A 15,396-nucleotide genomic window follows, 5' to 3' on the forward strand; every position below is an offset into this window, starting at 1 on the left:
ATATCATTGGAAAGCTAAGAATCTGGCTGAGTTAGATTCAACCTCCGCAAATGTATTCTTGATCGCGTGTAAAATGCCGCGCTAGCAATAGCATGCTAAAGCTAGCGAGTGCATGCTAATGCTAGCAAGGCTGGGTCAGAAACTATGATAAAAAATACCTAAAGAAGCCTAATACAATAAAATGAATTAAATAAAAAATCTAATCAAATTAAAAAATCACAATAAAATAACCACTGCTGAAGCCAAGTGTTTGTATTTTAATTTAAGAAATAACTCATCTAACATATTTGTAATGATCTGACCACTTTCTGTGAGTGTTTTATATTAATGTAACCTAAAGCCTGTCATATACCCAAGGATAATTAGTGTAGAAAAGTCCAGTTGTTTAATGTTTATCCATAAGTTTATCAATCGATATAATTGATCTGTAACATCATGACAATAAAATATTACTTTATTGATCTTAAAATGGAGAAAAGAGTCAATTAAATGTTTCACTCAGCGAAAGCCACTTTTAAGAAAGTCTCTTGGTATCGGTAAATATCGGATATCGGCAGATCCTCAAACCTCAGTATCGGTATCTGACACAAAAAAGCTGGATCGGTGCATCTGTATTTATAACCATGTAAAACAAAGGTTGACTGTGTATGTGGCGCCTATTCAGCGCACTTTGTGTCTTCACTTTATTAAAGGATTCCCCTCGGTGCCAGATTAGTTCTTCCCCCAAACTGATAACATCGTCTTGAAGCTCCCAACGAAGAGTGTCTGCAACCAGCTCCCAGAATGCTTTGTGCTGATCTGATGTGAGCGCGGCAGGTTGAGACTTGCCAGCATTGGACTTTCCCGTCGGCTGAAGATGGGAGCAGCATGGCCCCTGTCCGTCAGTCTGTTCCCTGCAGAAGTGTCTTCAGTTGTTCATTTATTGGCCCTCATTAGCAGGCACCTGTAGTGTTTCGGCCGTGTGCTTTCATCCGTTTTGCCGATTCTGATTTTTAACTTTGCCGACTCAGGATGTTTGTTTTCCCTCAAAACTCATGAACAGCAGATGGTCCTGTCACATGTACAAGTGAAAGTTTGAACCTTGTATGATGTTTGGCGGCTCACGCGGCTGCACAATACATCGCTAAAGTATATTTAATTTTCATTTCACAAGAAGCAACAAAATATCTCACACATTTATGGCCAACTAAGCTTGAAACAGGGACACATGGTAACTTCAAAATGTGCCAAAGTTCAGTTTTAGTCCTGATTTTCCTAGCCTACACTTCCTTATTTTTTTTTGTTGGAAAAATACATATATATTTTCTTGTTTTATGCAATGGAACATACTGTGTAGAAATTGTTAACTAAAATAAAGCAACAATATTATTACACTATTTAAAGAAGAACTAAGTAACTTTTTTACCATAATAAATCCCTTTCGTAGTTCCTCTGGGGGTAATACAAGTTTTATGGGATGATCTCATCTCCCCTGGTGTCTCTGGCCAGAAAACCACATTTGCAACTTCCCTGCCGCAATACACAATAATGGAATCACGAAGAAGAAGCTAGCAGGCTAACGGGCAAAGCTAACTGCGGGCTAGCTCCACTAACAGTATTTACAGCCAAGTTTAAGTGAAAAAAAAAAGATCTCCATTGTGTCATTGAGGTGTGGCACAATTTACAATATCCCTCTCTCCTTTTGTCTTTTCTGTCAGCGTAGTATTTATTCTCACGGACTATTAATAAGTTTAAAAAAAAAAAAACATGCTACGACACCTGCAGTGGAGCTTATGGCCTCTAGGGGCATGAGTTGCGTAGTTCTGCTTTAAGACAGTAATGGAATATCATCTTGTATTGTACAGTCCTAGTTGCTCCCGTAACACTGGCAACTACTCGTGTAGGCAGTGTTGAAGCAGAATGAGTTTTTAGTAACACTTCAATATGTGGAGGAGTAGTAATAGTATAAAAGTACTTGTGTATTTTGTATTGCCGTTCTGTCTGTGTGCATGTTGAGTGTGTGCAGTGAGAGAGTTGCAAGGACAGAAGTTGCATTACACGAGTATTTGAATCCCGTTTTTTCAATGGGATTTTGAACTCACATTAAGGTTTTACTCACATATAGTAATCAGTGGCATAAAGATAATGGAGAAAGGAAGAAACGCTTAAATGGTCTGGGAGTGGGAGAAACACTCTGACCTTGCTTTGTTTTATTGTGTGCTTCTTGGCTTTCTTTGCATAAAATCAGGTGTACTTTTCCGTTTAGAGCCATCCCATCTTCACCTTGCAAATAATTTCCAGTGAGTCACACTCATGCATGGAGCAAAATGTTTGGCTTTGGCTTGTTGATTTGACCATGGCCAACGCATCAGCCGTTTTGAGGTCAGGGGAACAACTTTGCCAGCTCACTTGCAGTCACTTAGGTTCTTATTAGTTCATAATTGCAACAAAAAGAAATGCTTCAGTTATTTCGGCTTTACAACAACAAAAGAGTTTGTTTTATATGGCTGCTTATTGCATTTGTAAAGCTTGCAAACTTCAGCAGTCAGTCTTTCCTGAAACACTTGTGTTCCTCGCCTTTAGCTCGTGAAAAATTGCCCTTAGACATTAGAATTTATTACTTTTATGTCAAGATTTTTGTTTCCGAATTTTCACTGGAATTCACTGACACTGATAACCCATTTTTAGAGCTCAGCAGACCAACTTTCACTGATCTTCGCAGACTTCACTCAGTTGGTGGCGAGAAGAGAAACACCCCTTTAACCCCCCTCTCAGACCCGACTCCCCGCCCCCTCCTCGCGCTGTGTGTCCCTACTCACACTCCGGCTTCCTGTAGGGTAGTCCCAACCCGAGCCCCCGGGCCGTGTGGATGTGTGTGGGACTATCAGGCTGCAACTTGTCATGGAGGGATAGTACGCAGGGCTGATTGGATGACAGAGGCCGCAGTCAAGTAAGTGCCGATATGTCTGTGAGCGCGTGTGTGTGTGCAGATGTTTGGAGATAGGGGAGATGTCTCTATGTGGGTGGGTGGAGGAGAACGTCTGGGACAAGATAAAGATTTCAATTAGCGGGAGTTGGCGGTTGTTCAACTCGGGTTCCCTCACCATTTTTTTTCCCGGTGGAGTGTTTTAAAACATAGCATCTTGTTGCAGTGAAAAATAAATACTGTGTGGGGGATATTGCTTCTTTTACCGCGAGTACCTAAACACTTTTATGCCGTGTTTGCTTGTTGGTGTTGAACATATTATACAAAAGTATAAGAGGTGATGTGAGGACAGTTCTCAGGCTTTTTAGAGGTTGCAAAATAGAGAAGAGTCTTTTTGCTTAAAGCAGGGGTGCCCAAACTTTTTGTCACATATAACTGCAAATTATAAAGTTACTTTATTATTATTTATTTACTTTTTATTTTTTCAATAGCCTACCTTTGCATTTGATTCTATCTATGCAAATAACATGCTGTATCAAAACAAATGGTAACAATGGCAAAAGCATAATGTTAGTAAAAGAAAATCAACCATTGTAGCAATTTAGTGCAAAAAAAACAAAAATCTGTATCTACAGCACCTACAGCACCTCATTCGTTAACTCAAAGAAAATGACACATTAGATTATTTTGAAAGTGTAAGTTCAGCATCAATTCTTTCATAAGTCAATTTTTAACATATACTGTTGTCGATGTCAACAACTTTTGCAATAAAAGTTGGAAAACTGTGAAAGTTGATGCTACAACGCTCTGTAATTGATAAATACCAAGACACCACAACAGAGTTTCCTTAACTTTGCAAAAGGAGTGAAACAGCGCCCCCAATTTGACGCTGGTGGTCAAAAAGTGTACTGCATCCAAATTTACCATTGAGAATGAATGGAAGAGAGCAGTGCAAAAGTAGGTCACTCTCTGGCGGGCCAACAGAATTGTTTCGGCGGGCCAAATTTGGCCCGCGGGCCCCACTTTGGGCACCCCTGGCTTAAAGTGATAGTCTGTAAGTTTGCAACGTGAGGAGAGAAAAGAGAAAGTAAACAATCAAATCCCTCCCCTCTTTAACCAGAAAGTCCCTCTTAGTTTGCAAAATGAGGAGAGCAGGAACAGAATTAACAAAAGTAAATGATCAAGCTCCTCCGTCTCTCTCTTGATTGGACCTGACCGGGTGGTTCACAGGAACAGCTCGTCTCATTGGTCAACACGGGAGGATACTAGATTGATTAGTTGCTGAGATCCGGTAAGGAGGGACTTTACAAAAAATAATATTTATTTATTGATTGCTTTCCATCAAAATACAAAACCAGGTGGTCGATTTTGCTCATTTTAGAAAATTTGTAAAACATTGAAAACTTCCAGACTATCACTTTAATCAAGGCGCCTTATGCAGTTGTGAGTTTTGTAATGGATTGGTGCAAGTGCTAGCAATCTGGGTTATTTGTGCACTTTCTTTGCAAGTTTGGGATTATTAGTTTATGCTTGCAGATGTTCATAATTTACCAATATCCATGGCATTTTGCTGAATACATTTTTTTAAGTTACTACTTCAAATTTAGACTCAATGAGATCAGCAAAGTCTATCTGTCGGTCTCAGCCTGACATGTTAAGACATCACCGGTGTCATAGGTCCGGCTTGTCTGCGCGGTCGTACCTGTCATGGAGGATTTACTCGCGTGCAGTATATTAGGAAACGGTGTGGTGGGCTAACGTCAACAGCTTGTGTGTGCACTGCAGTGTTAAGCAAAGCCGAGAGTCTTTAAGTGAAAACCTTTAACACACAGTGGTCCACAGCCGCCGGGCCGTTGGAGCCCACTGGTGGAGTGTGTGGCTTACCGCCGTGTCACTGCCTGGAGGCCCGACTGTCTCCGCTCACTTGTCAAAACTCCCACGTGTGCGTTCGGCCTCACCTGCATGAGCTCCAGAGCGACAAAGCACTTCATGTGAACGTCTGACATGCACACTGTAATTAAAAATGTGTCTCGTCAAATGGGGTACTGCAGTTAGCCTTCTAAAGAGCTTGGAATAGTAGGGTGAAATTAACCTCTTAACCACCAACTGAACCAAGCACATTTTCTCCAGTGAGACTTTAACCGAGTCTAAAAGCTTCTTGGAAAAAAAACATTGAAATAGCGACAAAAAGAAGACGAAAACGAGGATGAAAAAGTCACATTAACCCAACAAAAAAATGACAAAAATATGATGAAAAAATGAAAAAAATGTGGTGAAAAAAATGACGAAAAACTATGAAAAAAATTACGAGAAAGTGATGAAAAAAATGCAAAAAAGTGATGACAAAAATGACAAAAAAAGATGCCAAAAAAAGACAAAAAATGGATGAAAATGTGACAAAAAAGTAATGAAAGAATGACTAAAAAGTGATGACAAAATTAATTAAAAAGTGATGAAAAAATGAAAAAAATGTGATGAAAAAAAAGACGAAAAATTATGAAAAAAATTATGAAAAAGTAATGAAAAAAATGCAAAAAAGTGATGACAAAAAAGACAAAAAATTGATGAAAATGTGACAAAAAAGTAATGAAAAAATGACCAAAAAAAAGAGATGAAAAAAATAATTAAAAAGTGATGAAAAAATGAAAAGAATGTGATGAAAAAAATGACGAAAAATTATGAAAAAAAATATGAAAAAGTAATGAAAAAAATGCAAACAAGTGATGACAAAAAAGATGCCAAAATGACCAATGAATGATGAAAAATGACCAAAAATATGTGACGAAAACAACAAAAACGGCATTAAACACGAGGAAAGAGATCCTTCTGGATGAGTTTTGTAGGTCTTAGCTTTCAAATGAAGCATTCCACTGACACAGGCTGTAAGCTCCAATCGAGAAGCTTTTAGATTTGGCTAAAACTGAACTGGAGAAAATGCACTTGGGGTTAAGAGGTTAATGAATGTAGTTTATATGGTATTCAGGCAACATTGCTATTCACTTGGTAGTTTTTCTATTTATTTATTTTTTTGCAATTATAAGATAGCCTTCTTAACTGATAAATTAAACTTTTTTTGGACGTTCAAAGCCCTTAACACTTGAGGATACTACAGCATATGACACAACCTCGTCATATCGGTTTACATTGAATACAAAGATCTATACCTAATGCAGCCAACATATTTTGCACACTCAAATGTAAGTGTTGCTATTTTCTCTGTCGCCGTCATTACTGTAAATAATCTACTGTAAATAGTTTGTTTCGGCTTTTCACACTGTGCTGAAATAGCAGCTTTAAGTGTTTCCTCATAAAGATTGAGTTACTTGCCCACACTTACTTCCCCTAAAACCTCTAATACAGACACGTGTCAACAAGCCAGTTGTCTTAACCTCACACAAGTGGATTTTGTGAATGGGGCGAAGTCAAATTGGTAAATAGGAGATAATTCAGCGGCCCATCTCTCCTTGACTCTTTTTCTCCCCGGGGCTCTCAGTAAACACGTTGAAGAGCAAACGTTTTTAACTTGGAGTGTGAGCGCCAGAGCTCTTCTGCTAACTGACCCAGGCGGCTGAAGAGGCGCACATAACAGCCGGCCACACTGGCTTTTGTGAGCACGAGGGTCTTTACATAACCCACATAACCAGGCATATTGTCTAGCAACCGGGCCGCTACTGAAGGGCCTTGTAAATGGAGGAGGGGGTCTGCTTGAGTAGAGGCCAGTAGCTGCACAAGAGGCTAGCGCGGCTAATGCTAGCTCCAGATCCTGACAAAAAAAACATGGAGCCACTGAGATTCTTCACTAATGTTTTGGTTTGTTTGTTTATTTTTACACAACGACTCTTGGGCTAAATGTGACTTAAGTGAGTTCCTACCGCGGATTCCAGTTATTTCTAATAATGGACACCTCAGAGTGTGTTTTACCTAAAGCTAGTTCTAGTGCGATTGTTTATCGTTACTATGGAAACTGCTGCAGTGGAGTGAATGTGATTTAACTGTGTAGGTGTAAAAACAACATAATTTATAAATTTGATTAAAAAATCCATTAATAAACTAAGGGCACTGTACTTAAAACTTCCTATTCCACCAAAAGCCAAAGAGACACACTTTAAAATTATGAATGCCGTTTATCCCTCGAAAGAATTGCTAAAAAAGCGTTTTAATATTGATGATAATACATGTACTTTCTGTGAGAACAATGTGGAGACAACGGATCTTTTTTTTTTTTTGAATGTACCAAGACTCAAATATTTTGGAAGAACATACAGGACAGGATACAACGGCAAATTGAAATCCCAATCCCCATCTCGAGAGACAACATCACTTTTGGAACTCTTCTTCAGAACAACAACAATGAACTGTGTTATAATTTAGTCCTCTGTCTTGGAAAATTCTTTATACATAAACAAAAAAAATACTTAAATCATCCCCAAACTTTAAACGGTTTCTTGTGGACTTTGACAGCTATTTAAAATCCCTCAAATATATAAGCACCAATAGTAACGAATATATTTATGAATCTGTTTATGAACTCCTGAGTAAGCTACCCAGAACTGTATAACCCCTTGGAAGTACATTAACCTCTAACTATACTGCACCTTGTTGTTTTATTTATGTATGTTTTTTCTTTTACTGCTTGTGAACATTGTAATCTGAACAGATCATCAATTGGCTTGTTGCACGGTATGGCTATGCTAGTTCCTCTGACCTGAAGTTGTGAGTGCCAGTACTTCCTGTCTATTATTTTCCTGGAATAATAATCATATTTTCTAAAGATTGTGTTGTGGGGAGTGAGTTCCTGGTAGATGATCATTAACTGTGTGTAAGGAGTTCAGAGGAGACACCTGTGATCATGAAGGATTGATAGTTTGTCTTGAAGCTAAAGGCTAACATGCTATCAAAAAATGGAATAAAAGGCACTATTTCAAATTGTATAAAGCATGAAATTAATGTTAGACGTCTCCTCTACGGAAATATTTACACTGTACAGCAACTCTTTAACCTGCAGGAAGTGATCATCTACCAGAAACTCACTGTCCACCACAGAATCTTTAGGAAATACGATGATTCGAACGCATCTAAGCTAATCTTAAGTGCTATGTGTGGCTCAGAATGGAAGTTAATACGAACAGGAAGTACTGGCGCCCACAGCCTCAGCTCAGAGGAACTAGCGTAGCCACATTGTGCAACAAGCCAATAGTGCCCTACTTGTTTTGTACCTGTAATTGTAAATTTAAAAAAAACAAAAAAAACAGTGTAGGTGTAGTCCAGCCAATCAGAATCAAGTATTCACCCAGACCATGGTATAAAAGAAGTTAATGGCCGATGATAGCTTATTCACACTTTTTTGCTGTTGTGTATCAGTCTTGGACATACTTAATTACTACGTTGAATTCCCTGGTCAACTTAAATCCACTCCTCTTTCCCCGTCCGACTCCACAAAGCCAGGCCTTCTTCGCCCTCTTCTCTCTGTTTTGGGTCGGTGCCAGAATTCCCCAGGACCTGCCCAGGATGTTGAGGTATATTTTCCCTCCCTGCTCCTGGCGATTAAGTTTTTTCAAGATGTTTTGCTTATGGCTGCCGAGAAATGTTTGCATATCTCCCCTTTTGCAGCGCACATCTCACACACCCTAATCATTAAAACCTTGATGCTAATGCAGTCTTATGTGTCGCATGTATTCTACTACTACTTGGACTTCTTCAGGTGATAGGGGTCGTCTGTAACTTTAGAGTTTATATCCCTATAGTTTATATCCTTATAGCCCTGATTTGATCTTTATCTTGGGCTTGTGGTATTGAAAGGTCATTAAAATCATGTGAGTAACAGATCAGGTGTTGTCTACTACTATTTGTGCTGACGGAAGAGATGCTGGACTTTGCGCCTGTTTTTGTTTCGTGCGGATCAGGCCACTAACTGCAGAGAGCTTAAACCAGGGGGAGAACTCTATGGCAGAGCTTCATTCTGTCGTAGTAAAGATAGATAGAATAGGATAATGGTTCTTCATTGTCAATGCATAAAGCAGCATAGTTTCATTTCCATCCCATGTTTAACTGAAGGCTCTTAAAGATTTATTGGCATCACATGAACCAGAAATTGACATTAAAATGCACAGAACAAATATTCCAGAATAAATCCACCGTTTCTGACAAGCAGCCAATAGCGTCCAGTTACATTAGCCAACACAATTTAGTGAACAGAAGAGCTACTTTATTATCTGCTGGATTCTGGTCAATACATCTCAAACTTTACAATGACAGAATACTATTTTGCAAGCGCTATTTCCAGTGTTTAACATTGCAAAATATCCATTAAAGCAGTACTAAGTAACGTGTTTACCTTAATAAATCCTTTTCGTAGTCCCTGTGGGGGTAAGACAAGTGTTAATAGGATGATTGGGGGGTCCTTCATCTCCCCCTGGTGTCTTTGGGCAGAAAACCCCATTTGCAACTTGACTGCCACCGGACCGGAGCCACCAATACACACTAATAGAAGCACGAAGAAGAAGCTAACATGCTAACAGGCAAAGCTAACTGCGGGCTAGCGTCACTTTAAACAGTATTTACAGCCAAGTTTGAGTGTTATATATTTCCATTGTATAATTGGATGTACAATATCCCTATCTCCCTTCGCCTTTCCTGTCAGCGTAGTATTTACTCTCCAAGACAATTAATAAGTTAAAAAATTGCAACTTGCTATGACACCTGCAGTTGCGCTTTAACCTCTAGGGGCTAGAGTTACTTAGTACTGCTTTTAGTATTGTGCTAACAGGTAGGGCTGGACGATATGACAACAAAAGTGAAATTTTTTTTTTTTTTAAATCGATCTCGATTTTTGCTTCGAGTTTATATTTTGTTACTGCTGCTTTTATTGGCACATTTTTGTTGCTCTTTTGTTGCTTTCATGTGGCTCTTTTTTCTGTTTTTTCATCACTTTTTAATCGTGTTTTTGTCTCTCTCTTTGTTGCTTTTTGTTGCTTTTTTGTTGTATTTTCATCCTCGTCTTTGCCGCTGTTTTGACACTTCGGTAAAGAATCTTAAATTTGGGAACCTGGAGACAATGTGCTCGGTTCAGGTGGGGGTTAAGAGGTTCATTGTCCAGCCCTTTTAACAATAAATGCTGTATGTTGCTTTATGTGCAGTCCTCCGCTCTCTTGGACCTCTCCGAACCCAAAAACCAAAAGGATGATCTAGAATAGACTCCATATTCTCTGTTCGTTCAAAGGATTCCCAGCAAACCTTTGACCAAATGCAACAGTTGTGCGTGTTGCCACGTCACTTCACCGGTGCCTGCGACTTGACCCCAACTCATTACTATCCCCAACACTTGCTCTTCGATCACATGATAATGACCCATTTATCAACTACACAGGAGTCTGCTGTCATTCCTAACAGCCTCCTGCCAGCACAGAGGAAGCTTTTACTACTACCACTGAGATATCCCCCCATTGTCCTCTAATACACAAAGACAAGGTGTCCCGATGGCCCCTCCGCACTTTCTCGCTATTGTCAGGCCCACAGCAATCAGTGTGGAGGAGGAGAGGGAGGGGGCATGTTGTGTGGGTGCCTTGAAAAGATCTGTGAAACAGGAGTATGGGTATTAGGGGGCTTGCAGCGGTCGGGGGTCTATTGTGTCCAATGCTGAGCCCCCTACTGGCATCCATGATCTGTCCCATTGAAGGACTATGGCCCCCGAGTGTCTCTCTCGCCAGTCCTCCTGCACCTTTGCTTGTTTTTTCTAAGCTCTCCTTGTGCCTTACAGTGAAAGACAACACATCTGGAGTGTGATTTCTCTTCCATTTGAATATACAGCTCACACACTAATGCCCGTAATGACGTTCCATTAGCAACAGATCGTGTTTAGTTAACATAGTGCAGGAATGTTTGCAAACTTTTGTGTCATGATTAACATAAGTAGTGTCACCGAATCAGCTCATATATAAACCAAAGAAAAGGAAAGTTTTGTAAGTCATAGAGGTGAAAAAGTGATGGTTTGATGAGTCAAATTTGAAATGAATGAAGTTTGTTTTTAACATGGCGTCATTGAATTATTTATAGTGAATAATGTATATTATAATCTATATCAAGATATAAAAAAGAAATATCACAATAGCGATTTGCTGAAAAACTACTGGCTTACTATTAGGGTTGGGCCATTTTGTATCGCACATCGTCATCGCGATATCATTTTTTGGTATCATTGTCATTTTTTTGTTTGGTTGTGGACACGATATCATTTATGATACGCTCAGTTCCATCAGAGAAGCATAAACACTGACGGGGACAGGTTTAAAAGTAAAATGAAATCATGGATGTAAACTGCTTGTGTCGAGATCTGCGAGATCTCGTGATAGAGATTTTAGGCCATATTACGATATGTGTTTAATGAAAATGAAATGGTTCAATATTGTTATCGCAATATTGCACAGCGGTATCGCTTACTTACTTCAATATCATTCAGCCCTAAATTACAGCATTGTCTTTGTGACAAAATCTGGGCAGGGTCATGACTAGATTGTGATAAAAAGAAGTAGTAGAGTAGTAAGTAGTTGAAAAGTAATGCAGTGTAGTTTGTATGTTTGTCGTAGAGAAAGTAATTGTACTTTCATTCCTAATTAAGTGGATAAAATGGACAGTCTTTGCCCTTGTGTATAACTGTGTGTTTTTAACAGGTGAATAGTTCTTTGTTTGGTGGATATAAATCTGACCAGGTGTCATCATTATGAAAAATATAAATTGATAGTTCTCCTTGACCAAAGATCATCACTACTAGTTGTGTTGCAAATCTTGTCCAGCTGTTGAACACATTACCTTCTTTTTCTTCATTCCTAAAATAGACGTCATTGCATGGAGCTTTTTTCTGGCTCGTGAATGTGTCACAGACAGACGAGTGAATATGTGTGTGTACATACACGTATTTGCACAGCGTTATCCAGCTTGTGCGAGGCCAACGAGAGCCGAGCGATTGTCAATAGTACAAGTCTATAAAAACCTGTCATTGACAAAGAGAGAACAAACAGTGGAGGTTTGTTCAGGATTTCCTACCAAACAGCTTCACAAGACGGGGGTCTGACTCAAGTATCGGCGCTGCACTTCAGCCTGAGAGCAGCAGCATTGTTTGCAAACAGGATTTACATAATACATACAGGAGCGTAATGTGCATTTAAAAGGAAGTGAGGAGAAAGCAACGCTAGCACTTTGTATGAGGAGAGTGGATTTTTATAGGATAAAATTATTTACTTCACTGTATAACAACATTTCATACCACTCGCATTATTCCTGTTTTAATAGTTCACTGTGGGGTGTTCAGAGCCGCACCATCTTCACAGTGTAATGAACTTATCCCACAGTATAAAAGCCTCCTCACTCAGATATCAGCAGCTCCCTGTAAAGAGCCGAGGCGATGTCTAGCCCCCTTAAATGTGTCCCTTGTAAATGTTCTCAGCTGGTGCAGTGAGTGGGACGGGGACAACCGTGTGGAGCGCGGGCAGGAAATGAGAGCGGGCTGCGGGACGTTGTAAAAGAAACGCCACGAGTCTAACAGTTTGCCTCGTCAGTGGCTGCTAAGCCTTTTTCATCCTGTAGGCTACTCCTGTGACCATTTGTGTCTTTATGTCTGCTGTTATAAGACAGATATAGTGTCCTTTCTGTTGGAGAAATTAGTGTTCTTCTTCAAATCCTACTACTGTAGAGTTGTAAAGAGAGGCAGGAGATTATGGATGTGCAACGTAGAAGTTTATTCGCCACCAGTTCAGGACCCAGAGACACAAACTCTTAGCAGTTTATTGTGGTATTGGTTTTCAAGCTTGCTCTGCTTCCACCTGAGGATATTTGAATTGTCTTAAAGGAATCGGCCACCAATTTTTGCAAACTGAGATAGATACAGACGGCATCTCAGGAATCGCCCATTTATGGTCATGTTTGAAAACAGTTAAGGGGGAAAACAATCTGGAGAAAAATCTAAACTTTATCTAATTATTCAAAAACTACTTTAACAAATGCTGAATTATGAATATAGTTTTCAACTAAATGAAGATACAAAGACATGGAGAGGAGCAAAGTGGTTAAACAGCCCATAGATACATAAATAGACAGAAAATGCTAACATGATGCTTCATGTTAGCATTGTGCTAATGCTAACGCTAGCTACGACTGCGTTTTTTTCACTTCTACTGAACGATCTGCTGTGATTAAACATCCATATGGACCCGATTTAGACATGATTTTATTTGTATGTGATAAATAAGCTGATATTTCCCCAGAAAATTGCTAAAAAAAGAGTGAAATATTGTGTTTCCCAACAGATTCTGTTTTCCCCCACGGCGAGGCCACGCCCCCTTCTATGACTCGATGCCGTCTGTATCTATATGTTCTTGAGCTTAGACGAGTTGATGCGCACCTGTCTGGTCTTTGCACGTGCACTCAGTCACACAAAAAGACCGAAGATGTTGTTGGCAATTAGCCTCTCCTCCTCTCTTCTATGGGGCCTAACAGGGTTGAAGTTAGAAGCGACCAAGCTCTTCCACATTTTCCCTATTTAAATATGCTTACATGAGTAGTTACACGATCCAAGTGTAGCTACACAAAATGAAACATTGATTTTCTAAGCAGATTAAAAGGGGTACTACATTGTAAGGCATAATAACACCATAGGAGCATTTCGACATCCACGCAGTAATATCTTAACTTTACTGCACTTTTTATCCATAGAGGAGAGGAGGAGCCGCACTATATCGCAAAATCACTGAGGTCTTTCATCCGATTTATGTTTACATATAATTTTTTTGCTAATACAAGTCAGGGAGGAGCTTAATGGAGTGAGCCTGGAGAGAGCGGGACTGAAAATGGAGTATTACCGAAGTGTCACTAAAACAAAACACCACTCCACGTATTTTTTTCATGAAGAAACATTATCATGTAAAAGCTCAAAAAGGTCCATTTAGAATAATATAGGACTTTAAACTGAATGAATGCACTTTGCGTGGCCCTTTGTTTTGGAGCACATTTTCTAGATGTGAGAAATGTGAATGACAACAGAGTCCCAGGTCGCCACTGTCCCGAGGGATAAGGCCCACACAATGGGGGGCACAACACTAGAGCCCTTGTGCAAACAAAGTGTTCTCCAATGAAGGAGGTTTTTTAAAAATGATCGCTCTTCACAGACAGAACAGGACCTCCTCTCTCTCTGTCCTGCTGTCCCCTCCTCCAGGACTCAACCTTTACCCTTGTTCTCACTGTCAATCACATAGGAGATTGGATAAATGTGTATGTGATGTTCTCTTGTCAAACTGTACCTACTGTATGTGCTTCACAGTGGATTGATCCTCTAGAAATGCACTTGGCTGGAACAGGACAACAGAGGTTTATTATTGTGTATAAATCCTGGAAAGTAATAGTGTCTCCTTAATAGACTGTATCGAGTCTATACGGCCTCAGTGCTTGTTGAGTATAGAGATGGATTTAAGCTGCGAGGCTGCACTGAGCACTATGATCCAGAAAAACTAAATGGAGCTAAGTTCGGAGGTGGAGAGGCAGTGATTAAAATTCATCCCACGATGCAAACAAAAGGAGGAATGGAAAAGGGGAGAGTGCAGGAGAACAGAGCAGGGCTGGGCGGGTAAGAAAGATTCGGCCTGAAAGGAAGGTTGTAAGCTCCCCTTCAAACCTCAGCCTCTTCCCAAATGAGCGCCTTTGACTCACTGCACAATTATCCCGACACAACGGCGAGCGAGGGAGAGCGAGGGAGAGCGGGATGGATAGACGAGGAGAGACGGAGAGAGGACGAGCCTTTTGCTCCCATAAGGTTTGTGAAGGCTGCGGAACAGGAGGGTCAACAATTGACTCAATTACAAGACAAACTCGGTGAGAGCCCTACAGGCCACTCAGCGAGGACCGCGGCTCTCGGCTGAAGCCTGTTGAGTTCCCCGACCCTCTATTCTTTCTCCTAAATGTTTGCCCCTCTTCAGGTGCCCCTGGCAGCCTCTGCAGCTCCAGGCCTGGCCAGACTTTAACCTTTTCACTCGCTGAAAGCTCAGAGTGCCGCTCAGACAGTGAAGAGGTAGAGGTTGCTTTTATAGCTGCTCATGAATAAGAAACATCTGGTGAGCCAAACTGCACGGCTAGTACCAGCGCACACAGATGCAGTGGACCAGCAGTGGCAGAAGCTCAGACCACGGTCAACCATTTTACAAGATGTTTAATGCAATAAAAGGAAAAAGAGTAAGCTATAAATACCATCACACACAAAGCATTATCTACTGAAGATATTTCAAGACAAAATAAATACATCACTTTTAAAACAAAGAAAGCCGTGTTATCTAATGTTTAAGACTTCTCCTCTGCAGCCTCTTGGAGACTCATGGCAGTGGTCTTGTAGCTTGTGACCCTGCATGGCGAAGGTGGGACAATACAGTGAGGAATGGGGTGTGAACAATGGAGTCTGCAGCCCTTCTTTTGCGGGTCAAAGGGCCTGCTCAAGCATAGTGCCGCTGCTGCTC

At 40.3% G+C, this 15,396-nt stretch overlaps 1 protein-coding gene across 2 annotated transcripts in view; it reads left to right on the top strand.

The window, feature by feature from the left end:
• The window catches only part of gli1 (GLI family zinc finger 1), a 91,535-nt gene that overhangs the window by 27,428 nt on the left and 48,711 nt on the right, over positions 1-15,396 (top strand). The window contains exon 1 of one of the 2 annotated variants that reach the window (XM_079579217.1): positions 2,646-2,929. The exons of the other annotated variant lie outside the window; for it this stretch is intronic. The gene's annotated coding sequence lies outside the window, so the exon portion shown is untranslated. Of the gene's footprint in view, positions 1-2,645; positions 2,930-15,396 lie in introns of those variants that run through there. 2 annotated transcript variants of the gene reach the window in all.

Source organism: Gobius niger, assembly GCF_951799975.1.
Source record: "Gobius niger genome assembly, chromosome: 20".
In the NCBI taxonomy this organism is placed as follows: domain Eukaryota; kingdom Metazoa; phylum Chordata; class Actinopteri; order Gobiiformes; family Gobiidae; genus Gobius; species Gobius niger.